The sequence below is a fragment of the Panthera pardus genome, unplaced genomic scaffold (genome assembly GCF_024362965.1).
Source record: "Panthera pardus isolate Hobbes unplaced genomic scaffold, ASM2436296v1 HiC_scaffold_13, whole genome shotgun sequence".
Taxonomy (NCBI): domain Eukaryota; kingdom Metazoa; phylum Chordata; class Mammalia; order Carnivora; family Felidae; genus Panthera; species Panthera pardus.
This window is the reverse complement of record NW_026526688.1, coordinates 123,986,272-123,996,066: the sequence shown is the minus strand read 5'-3', so window position 1 is coordinate 123,996,066 and position 9,795 is coordinate 123,986,272. Positions and strand designations below refer to the sequence as shown.

Here is a 9,795-nt window from a genome sequence, read left to right as displayed (position 1 = left end):
TATTCTCCCTTTCACTTTGTTTTGTCCTTCATTTCAAGCAGTTAGACCTTTTGTACTCAACACCTCAATAAGGCAGAAGGAAGACTTGCTCTATTTTCTAACAGCATAATGCCCCTCAGTAAATGGAGAAATGCTATGTATACAATTAGTATGCAAAATATTTCCTTATTTATTTTGAGTGAGAGAGATAGAGAGCAGGGAAGGGACAGAGTCAGAGAGGAAGAGAGAGAATCTCAAGCAGGCTCTGTGCTGTCAGCCCAGAGCCTGACACAGGGCTTGATCCCACAAACCATGAGATCATGGTCTGAGCTGAAATCGAGAGTCTGACGCTTAACCACCTGAGCCACCCAGGCGCCCCTACAATTAATATTGAAGAAGAGAATCTTCACTCTCACTCCAAATAGAAAATGTTCTTTTGGAAAAGAGGCAAGTTGGTGATGGCACATGATGAGGTCAGGATAGTAAATGGGTGGTTCCCTCACAGACAAAGAGAGCCTGAGCCTTGTTTTCCAGATAACACCATGGAAGTGGAGAGAAAAGGCAAGCCCTTAGATAGCCTTCCAGGGATTTCTGTACCTTATTTTTGAATGGAAATAGCAGCATGATACTTGTTCTTAGCAATATGGCATGGGGCTATAGGAGGCAGAGCCACAGGGTAAGGCAGAGAGGAATGAAAAGTCCCTTTGTGGAAACATATATGGATTGGTAAATGGGTGTGGACAAAACAATGGATCTAGCCCATAGAGAATGGGGATACTGAGGACCTAATGAATCTCTCCAATGCCTTGTGCTATGTGAGATTTCCCAGAACTTAGCAGTAACTTGGAAAAAGAGGAAGGGTAGGTTATATCTTAAATAAAATTATGTTTCCACCACATTGGCAGAAATTTAGTTGTTATACAAAATAAACTTATAAAACAGAGATTCTTACTTATATAAATTTGAGACAGTCTATCCCCAGCCGACAAGTTGATTTATTTATAGTTGATTCTTTTACCAGTCATTTTAATAACAATACTTTTCATTGAATGCCATATCAATCACTCAGGTGACTGAGTCAGCCATTCATATTACCATGATTGACAGATTTTTAATCAGGTAACTTTTGCCAATTAAATATACATGCATATGCTTCACTACTTAGAACTTCTATGTTTACTGGTATTCAACTTCAATTAATTCTTGGCTTGATTTCAAATTCATCATATTTTAAGGAATTTAATCTGATTTTACAAGAAAAGTATTTAGAAAGTTCCACCAATTCTTCTGTCCCAACTGAAAATAACTGATTTGCACTTTTCTCAGGGAACATACTGCTTTTTTATATCTTATATTATAAAGATTTGTGGGGCATCTGGATGGCTCGGTTGGTTAAGTGTCCGACTCTTGATTTTGGCTCAGGTCGTGATTTCACGGTTCATGAGTTTGAGCTCCATGTCGGGCTTTGCGCTGACAGTGCAGAGCCTGCTTTGGATTCTTTCTCTCCCTCTCTCTCTGCTCTCCCTTGCTCATGCTCTCTCTCTCTCTCTCTCTCTCTCTCTCTCTCTCTCTTTCTCTCTCTCTCTCTTTCCCTCTCTCTCTCTCTCTAAATAAATCAACAGAAAAAATGAAGATTTTTGTGATTTTTTTGTTTTCTCTCTTGGTCTTGTAAGCACCTAGAGGGTCTATTTATTTTTGTGGGTTAAACATTTTTGTATCTTCTATGGAGTATAGTAGACTTGTTTAAAGGTAGAAGTGCTGAGCAAACATTTAGCGAATGAATGAGAAAATCAGTAAGTCACAATTATATTCTATAGAGCCAAAGTCACAAATACATTTTAGAACCCAAACATATTAGGATAGAAATGTGTTTCTATCATGCCTATAGCTACAGAAGATGTTAATACACAAACTAATTCCTTCTGAAATATTTCAAATCTAACTATTTTTAATAACAAAATGTCCTAATAAGTTACAAGTTCTCTTGAAAGTGACTTCTGTGCTATTTGTAATATTTAATGATATTTGTGGGGCTTTTTAGAAGTTACATATCACTTTGGAAGAATATTCAACTAGATAGTCATGCAATGAGCTAGATAATCCTCCCTGGGGAATGTTTTCTCTTTGTGTACATGGGAGTCTGAGCAATGTTCTCTTGAAGATTATCTTATACCATGAGATGAGGTACTGCATCAGGTACCAGCTGCAATCTCCACATGGTTTTCTGCTCTAGTTTCAGAAAAACACATTGAAATAGACACATCTGAACATGATAAATGCAGGGATCACTGTAGCAGAGTCCTGTGCTCTGTAGGAAAGGATGCAGACAGTCAGTCAGATGGAGAGTTTAAAAGGGCATCCTGGCTGCCTAAGCAATCTGAAAACCATCAAAAGTGATAAATCTAGTGATATTCCCAGGTCATGTTCCAACTTCACAGTTTGAGTATAACCAAAGTTCAATTTGTGATCCAATTTCTCCTCTACACACTATCAAAGTTTGGTTTCCTTCTTGACAATATCACTTTTTGTCAACTGAGGTTCTGTTCACCCACTCCTACCAAACATTGAGTTCTTGTTCTATTATTATTCATTGCCCAAAATGGAACTGTATTTATGTTGTATATAATCTCAATGTTCCATATTGTCTTGTTACAAATCTGTCCAATATTTATCATTCAGATTTGTCCATGCGTCTTGCCACTTATATATATTAACAGTGTCTGCCTTGGATTATATCTACCAGATGTCCCAACTAAATTGATGAAACATGACAGATGAAAAATATGACTTCTTTTGTATTATTAATATCTGGCAACAGATTGCTATCTCCTAAAAAATATTTTGTTGCCTCTTTCAATATTTTTTCAGTATCTGCTCTGTCCTGGGCCCAGTGATAGGCACTAGAAATGCATCTCACTGACTCATACTGAAAAACAATAAAAGGAAAAGTTCCCACTAATGACTCAGAATGGGAACATCTACAGTGACGGTAAAGAGGGCCTTCCAAGTTAAATGGCAGAAAGTCAGTGATGCCTGATTAACCTCTCTTCACATTCTCACTGAAACACAACACAAAATAAAAGGTTATGTGGAGAGATTTAAAAATACTGGAACTATTTTTTTTAATTTTTCAAATATCAATAGAATGTCCACCAACCAAAGTTCTGATGAAGGCTTCAGGCAAAACAGCAGGTGCACACGAAGAAAAAGCATGATGCTCAGCAGTATTGTAATCACTCACTCCCTACAGACCCAGACTTTTTGTAAGCAGAGAGAAATAAGTCACACCCTTATAATACCAAACCTAGTTTATAGAGCATTCAAAGCTGTTTAAATCCTTCTCCTAGCCACATAACCTCTTTTTATGCAATAATTCTTTCCTACTTCAATTTCTAGAAATGTGTTGTATTTGAAGGAGGAAAAAAGATGTATGTTAGTGCTTTATGTCTGCCAGTAGCTGTCAGGGGCTTCACCCTGCCAAGGCAGGGTACAAAATATCAAAATATTAATAGTTGCTTTTCTTTTTCATTTCAGTATTTTCATCTGTCAAATTTTCTAAAATAAATTTGTATTATTCTTGCAGTCTTAAAAGACTCTCTAAAATAACTCGGTGAAATAATTTAAACTAGGTCAGTCTCATGCTTTCAACAGATACTAGGACAGCTGGGATCTTGCTCTATTGGATTTGATTCAAAGATGATGTAGAATTTTGTGTTCTACACAGGAATTGCCATATGAGTCAACAGACTATGTGACCTTGCTCAGACTTTAACTAGATAGGCTGGCTACACCAAGTGCTTGAAATGTCTGCCTCTGAGGAAACAGAGTGAAATTGGAATTAAACCAAAGGATTTACCAGAACACAGTGACTATTAGAGTAATTCTCAAGAAGCTGACAGCAAATACATTTCACAAAAATCTCATCTCTACCCAGAACAATAGGAAATAGAATACATCTTGGGAATGGTATCACTGATATGATATACTGTGAACATTTTCATTTCAATTTTAATTCAAGGTCTATATGAAATAGGAAAAATAAAGTCAGGTGTTCAGGTTGCTTGGCACAAGGGACAAATGAATTTGCATTTAAGTTTTTTTAACTTTTATTCATTTTTTGAGAGAGAGAGAGAGAGAGAGACAGATAGAGCATGAATGGAGGAGGGCAAGAGAGAGAGGGAGACACAGAATCCAAAGCAGGCTCTAGGATCTGAACTGACAGTACAGAGCCCCATGCAGGGCTCGAACCCACGGACTGAGAGATCATGATCTGAGCCTAAGTCGGACACTTAACTGACTGAGCCATCCAGGAGCCCCTATATTTAAGTTTTATAAGCAATAACAGAAAAGGAAAAATAATGCCAAAGACAATAATAATAGCAACTATAACAAAATAAGTGACAATGCTAATACAAAAGTTTGGATGAATAGTTTTAAAAAGACTTCATTTTATTTAAGTTTCACAACTGTCCTAGCATATTGCTTTTGTCAATATTATAAATAGTCTAAGAGTACTCACCTTTTTCACAGCTTCCTTGTTAATTGATATTTCATGGAGTTTACAGTAACAAACTGGCAAGGTACCTTGTCTACTTATCACCTTCCTCAGATGTATCCTTTTCCTTCTGGTTGGGCTAAACTACCTCACTCACTTTGGGTCTTGAAGTACTCAGTTCTTGGAAATTTAAAGCCCAGCCCATATTCGGAAAGTGTGAAGCAAGACCTTGACATATCGGAGGGGAATAAAAGATTTAAACTCTGGCTGTGTTCGGTGGGTCTGTCATGGATTGCATCTCTTTCCCTGGAAAGAAAAAAAAAAAGATATAACCAAAGACTGTATTAATTTGTTCCTAGAGACTGAATGCACAAAATCCCTGAACTTTGCAAAAATCTATTGTTTTGCAAGTCTTACTGACACCTGGTGGCTAAATCTCAACAGATTTCGCAGTAACCAGTGATGAGCTGTTTTTGCAATAAAACATCTAGGATTTGCAACACACTTGACACTGAGGGAGCACTAAACACTTAACTCCAGTGTAAGCAGAGTAAGAAATTCAGAGTTAAAGCAAAATCTTGCAATTTATTCATGTTCAAAGACACTCATGGGTATTCATTTTTAAATTTTTACCCCTATTTCAAAAACTCAATTCATCTGCTGGAAGCTACTCTGTGGGGAAAATCTTCTGAGAGGTTGAAGGTGCAAACAAAATATCCAAGATGTATTTCTGATATTAAATAGATTTTGGTTGCTTTTTCTCTACATACAAAAGCACTAATAGAAGTACCAATATTTAAAAACCTTTCAGTATTATGTAGTAGGTCTGCTTTGTCCTCTTTTTTTTTTTTCTTCCAGATAATAAGCAACATAAAAAAAAATATTACAAATTCACAGCTCAGGGAAATTCTACACACTGAATTACTGAGAGACTGAGGCCTTCTCATGGCTGTAATTTTAACCCAGTGGTTCTCAAACTTTATGATGCTGGAAAAAAAAATCACTTTATCTTTAAACACACATTGACAGGATACACCCCTAGCATTTCTGGTTCAGATTCAGTAGACCTTGGGTGGAGATCAGGAATATGTAATTTTATCTTACTTTCAGACTTATATTCAGAAATCCCAGAAGGATCCATCTCTCATTCTTCAAATTCCTCTGGTCCTTCTCCCATTCTCAGTATCCCGATTGTCTCTGGAATCCCCACTTCCATATCTGTAGCCCACCTAGCATACATTCTACTTCTTCCCATAATATCATCCTGATTTTCTCTTAGTGAATAACTTCTGCAGCCTCAGTCATGTTGAGCCAGTGTGATTTAGAAAAGCTTGACCCCATGTCTATTTGAGGGTTGGGCATGTGAGCCACACCTGGACAAGTATTCTGTTTCCCAGACCATAGGAATTGGTTCAATTGCTAGATGGTGTGCATTTAAGGGGAGACTTTTATTATGGGAATTACTGAGCAGGAATCAGTGTCGTTGTGGTCACTTGGCTGGAAGAATATAACCTTGAAGGTGCTGTTGGCCATACGTATTACTCTGTATGAAAAGTAAAATCACACACACTAAAACCTGGATTTGTTTGTGTCTGAAGCTAGTCAAGACACTAACTTTTTCTGTTCCATTTGTTCATAGATTCCCTTTGTTTTGTTTCCGTTATTTATAATGACAAATTCTGTAATCCTAGTTCCCTGGCATATGACTGCCTCACCTGTAAGCTCTTGTGTTTTTCCTTCCACATTTTCTGTGTTTGGGAAAATGGCAAGGGCAGACCCACTGTATAGAACAGCGCACATTACAGGGGATTTAGGGGGCTGAGGTGAGGGCAGGTTGGGTAGAACTGCGTTCCACATCAGCCCTCCTCCAACTCTAATGGGCCCCCACCTCCTCTGGCACCACCAGCAGGAGTTCACAGTTCTTTCTTCACAAGTGATATTTTAGAAATGTCCCAAGCTCGCTCTTGCCTCCAGTCCACTTGGGCATCTTCAGTTTGGACTTGAGGTTATAATAGGCATCTCTCACCTCTCAAACACAGATCCAGTGCTGCCTGTTGAGAGGCAACTTCAGTGAGAAGCACCTGCTGGAGGGCAGATGCACAATGAATCCCATGATTTTAGCGAGAGCAATGGCACTGACGTCACTGCGCTCGTCCCACCAGACAGCATCATAGGCTTTGGCTTGAACTGCCGCCATAATGATGTTCACGTCCTAGTTCCCATTTCCCAGCATGTTCTGCTCGCGGCGGGGGGATCACTGTGGTGTTCAGAGACAACCTCTGGAGAATCTCTTGCAGCATTTCCTGGGCAAAGGCATTGCTGTCCTTGAAGATGTTACGGAAGGCATGCAAGGCACGAAGGTCCCTGTGCTGTGTTTTCATGGTAGATTTGGGGGGATGCTGCTTGGGGCAGCTCCAAAGATTCAGATTCAGATTGTCTCCTTTCCATGGCTCGTGTAACTCATGTTTTCACTTTTGTTTCCAGAGAGGGCTGAAAACCCCTGCCCTTTCCTCCGGAGGAAGAATGTAAGCTTCTCAGCCTTTTCAGGATTCCTGAGAACTACCTTATTTTCTGGCGTCCATGATTTATGCCTTGTCATGGGGAGAAAAGGCTGGAATCAAAAGGACACACAAAAAAATCAACTTCTCTTTTTAATAGAAAGATCACTATTGGATTGGTATGCTTTGCCACCAATGTCAAACTGCAGATTTAAAAAAAAAAAAAAATTAAAGAAAATCTGTGGGCTCCTGGGTGGCTCCAGTCATGATCTCATGGGTTGTGAGTTTGAACCTCACATTGGGCTCATTGCTGTCAGCACAGACCCTGCTTCGGATTCCACGTCCCCCTGTCTCTCTGCCCCTCATGTTCTCACTCTCCCTCCCTCTCTCTCAAAAATAAATAAACATGAAAAAAATTAAAATGCTTAAAAAATTAAAAAATCATAGAAAATCTAAGACCTTGTTTCCCTTCTCCCACTCTGCCTTTCAAAAATATCACAATTTTCTTGCTGTATTTTCCTTTCTGCAAATGCCAACTAGGCCTCAAAGCTGGGGGACACAAAAGAATTGGTCACTTCACTCCTTTTCTGACATTTCTTTCCAAGCGCAATGCCACTGACTCAGGAGACAAGGCCTAGGTGGGAGTGGCTGGGCCACGGCTATAATATTATCACAGCGTTGCCCTCCTCATTATATACATAATAATGTAAAAGCTTCATGATTTGGCTTCAACTTCAATGCCTGTCACTACACCGATTTCTTAAATACTTTCCAGCCAACCTGGTACTTTTTCATTAGCTCTTCCTTCATCTAAATGGATTATTGTTATTGTTGCTGTTGTTGTTATTATTACTATTGTTGTTATTAATGCACTATTAATTTTGCCTGAAATGTACGTCACCTCGTTCTGCACATGGATAACTCCTAGACACCTTTCAGACAGCAGCTTAAATGCCATTTGAACAAGACCTTCTATAACCACCTCCCCTAAAAGTTGTTCTCCCTGTTAGTGTGTGTTACTGCATCCTATTCGTTTCCTTCATTGCATTTTGCACAGATTTCAACTATGGATTTATTCTTGCTTGTTTGTGTAATGTCATTCCAAGACAGAAAAAACTATGTGTACTTTGTCTAATACCAATAATAGATCCTCTAAAAATGGCACGTTGAACAGATTATAATTTTTTTTTAATAAGGGTAGTCCTGCACAACTCAATTAAAAGGAAAGATGAAATTCATTGTATTTAAGTTAGCTTTTACTCCAAAATAGCAAATCACCATTGTCTGGCACGTTAGCCTAAGGCTGCTTAACAGACCACTAAATTTTGGCAGCAGCATGCCAAATACATTTTAATTTTAGCAAAATTGTTAGAAATATTAGTCCGTTTAGTTATGCAGTTGTCAAAACTTTGCAAATGTCCTTCTGGTTAATGCTCTGTAGTTTCAAATGACTGCATATCTGCACGCTTATCCTGACTTTTCACACCTGCTTTGGGTAATAACCCCGGTGACATATGCAGACACAACCTCGTGCCTGGCTAAAGAACCAACTGACTCATCATCCTTCCTCTCCCTCAAGGCAGTGCTACAAATGTTTTCCATCAGGGTCCTCCTTCCTTCAGTATTGTAAGAAACAATCTCATTCAAGAATAGTCTCTGTTGTCTGTCCTCTTTTTCTCAGTTCCATAAATCCAATCATTTGCTTGGTTTTGGATAAATCTGTTGTAAGCCCATGGAATACCGGCATCATAATTGATAAAGGTAAACTTCTTTTCAAATAATTAAAATAATGTTTCAATAATTTAAAAAATTCACTTTTGAAGTGAAATCATACATGAAAAACAAAACAAAACAAAAGACATGCTGTTGATTTTTAATGTCCATGTGAGGGCCTAGAAACTCACCTTACTTGCTTCAAATACAAGCTCTAAGGAAAATTGAAATGTTTTCATTATATGTGTTATTTATATATTTTATATTTATGGCTTGTACCACAACAGCATTTTATTTCAGTATTTCAGTATTCTGTATTTCACTTATACAGAATGCAGTTTGATTTTGTTTTCTCATTAAGTTCATTCTCTAACATTAATAGGTTTTGTATACTAGTACAGAAACATAGTTTTCTGTGGGAAAATGCATTCCAAATTATAAGCAATTAACGTATTAAGTCTTTTGTATTGCAAATCCCATATTTGAGGATTCTTTTGGGGGAAAGTGATAGGAAATCCAATCTAGTCTTCTCCATAAAGGAGCTGAAGATGAATCCAAGTATTAAGAACACATAATGGATTATTAAAGAGATTTAAATAATAGTTTGGGGAGGGGTTAATTTATCAACCATGTTTATTTATGTTTAGGCAGATATAGTACAACACTGAAGAGGAGATATGAGTAACCACACATGTATTGTTCCTGGCTGTAATAAAAAACTCTTAATGTATGTACAGAAGATATGTTTTGTAATGGTTTTCCGAGAGGTGCTCATTATCGTATTGTTTACAGATTTTTTTTTAGTTAATAGGTATTAAACTTCATAACATGATTTGGTATAGCTACCAATATCATGATACTATTTTATTTCTTCTTTAACTTGTTTTTGTAGTAAATTACATTAATAGATTTCCTTATCTCAACTAAGTTTTGAAGTCATTAGACTCCTTCATGAGTCTTTAATACAGTGATAGGTTGTACTTACTAATACTTTGAGTCTCTCACATCTTTGCTTAAATGTGAAAATGTTCTTTTTTTGCATTCTTTCTGTTGTTTGCTATCAGGGTTTTGCTCAACTGGTAGAATTTGTTGGAAGATCTAGAAAATTTA

At 37.6% G+C, this 9,795-nt stretch overlaps 1 pseudogene; it reads right to left on the bottom strand.

Moving 5' to 3' along the window:
- Positions 1-6,284: 6,284 nt before the first annotated feature.
- Positions 6,285-8,719, bottom strand: LOC109246563 (josephin-1-like; annotated as a pseudogene).
- Positions 8,720-9,795: the final 1,076 nt, after the last annotated feature.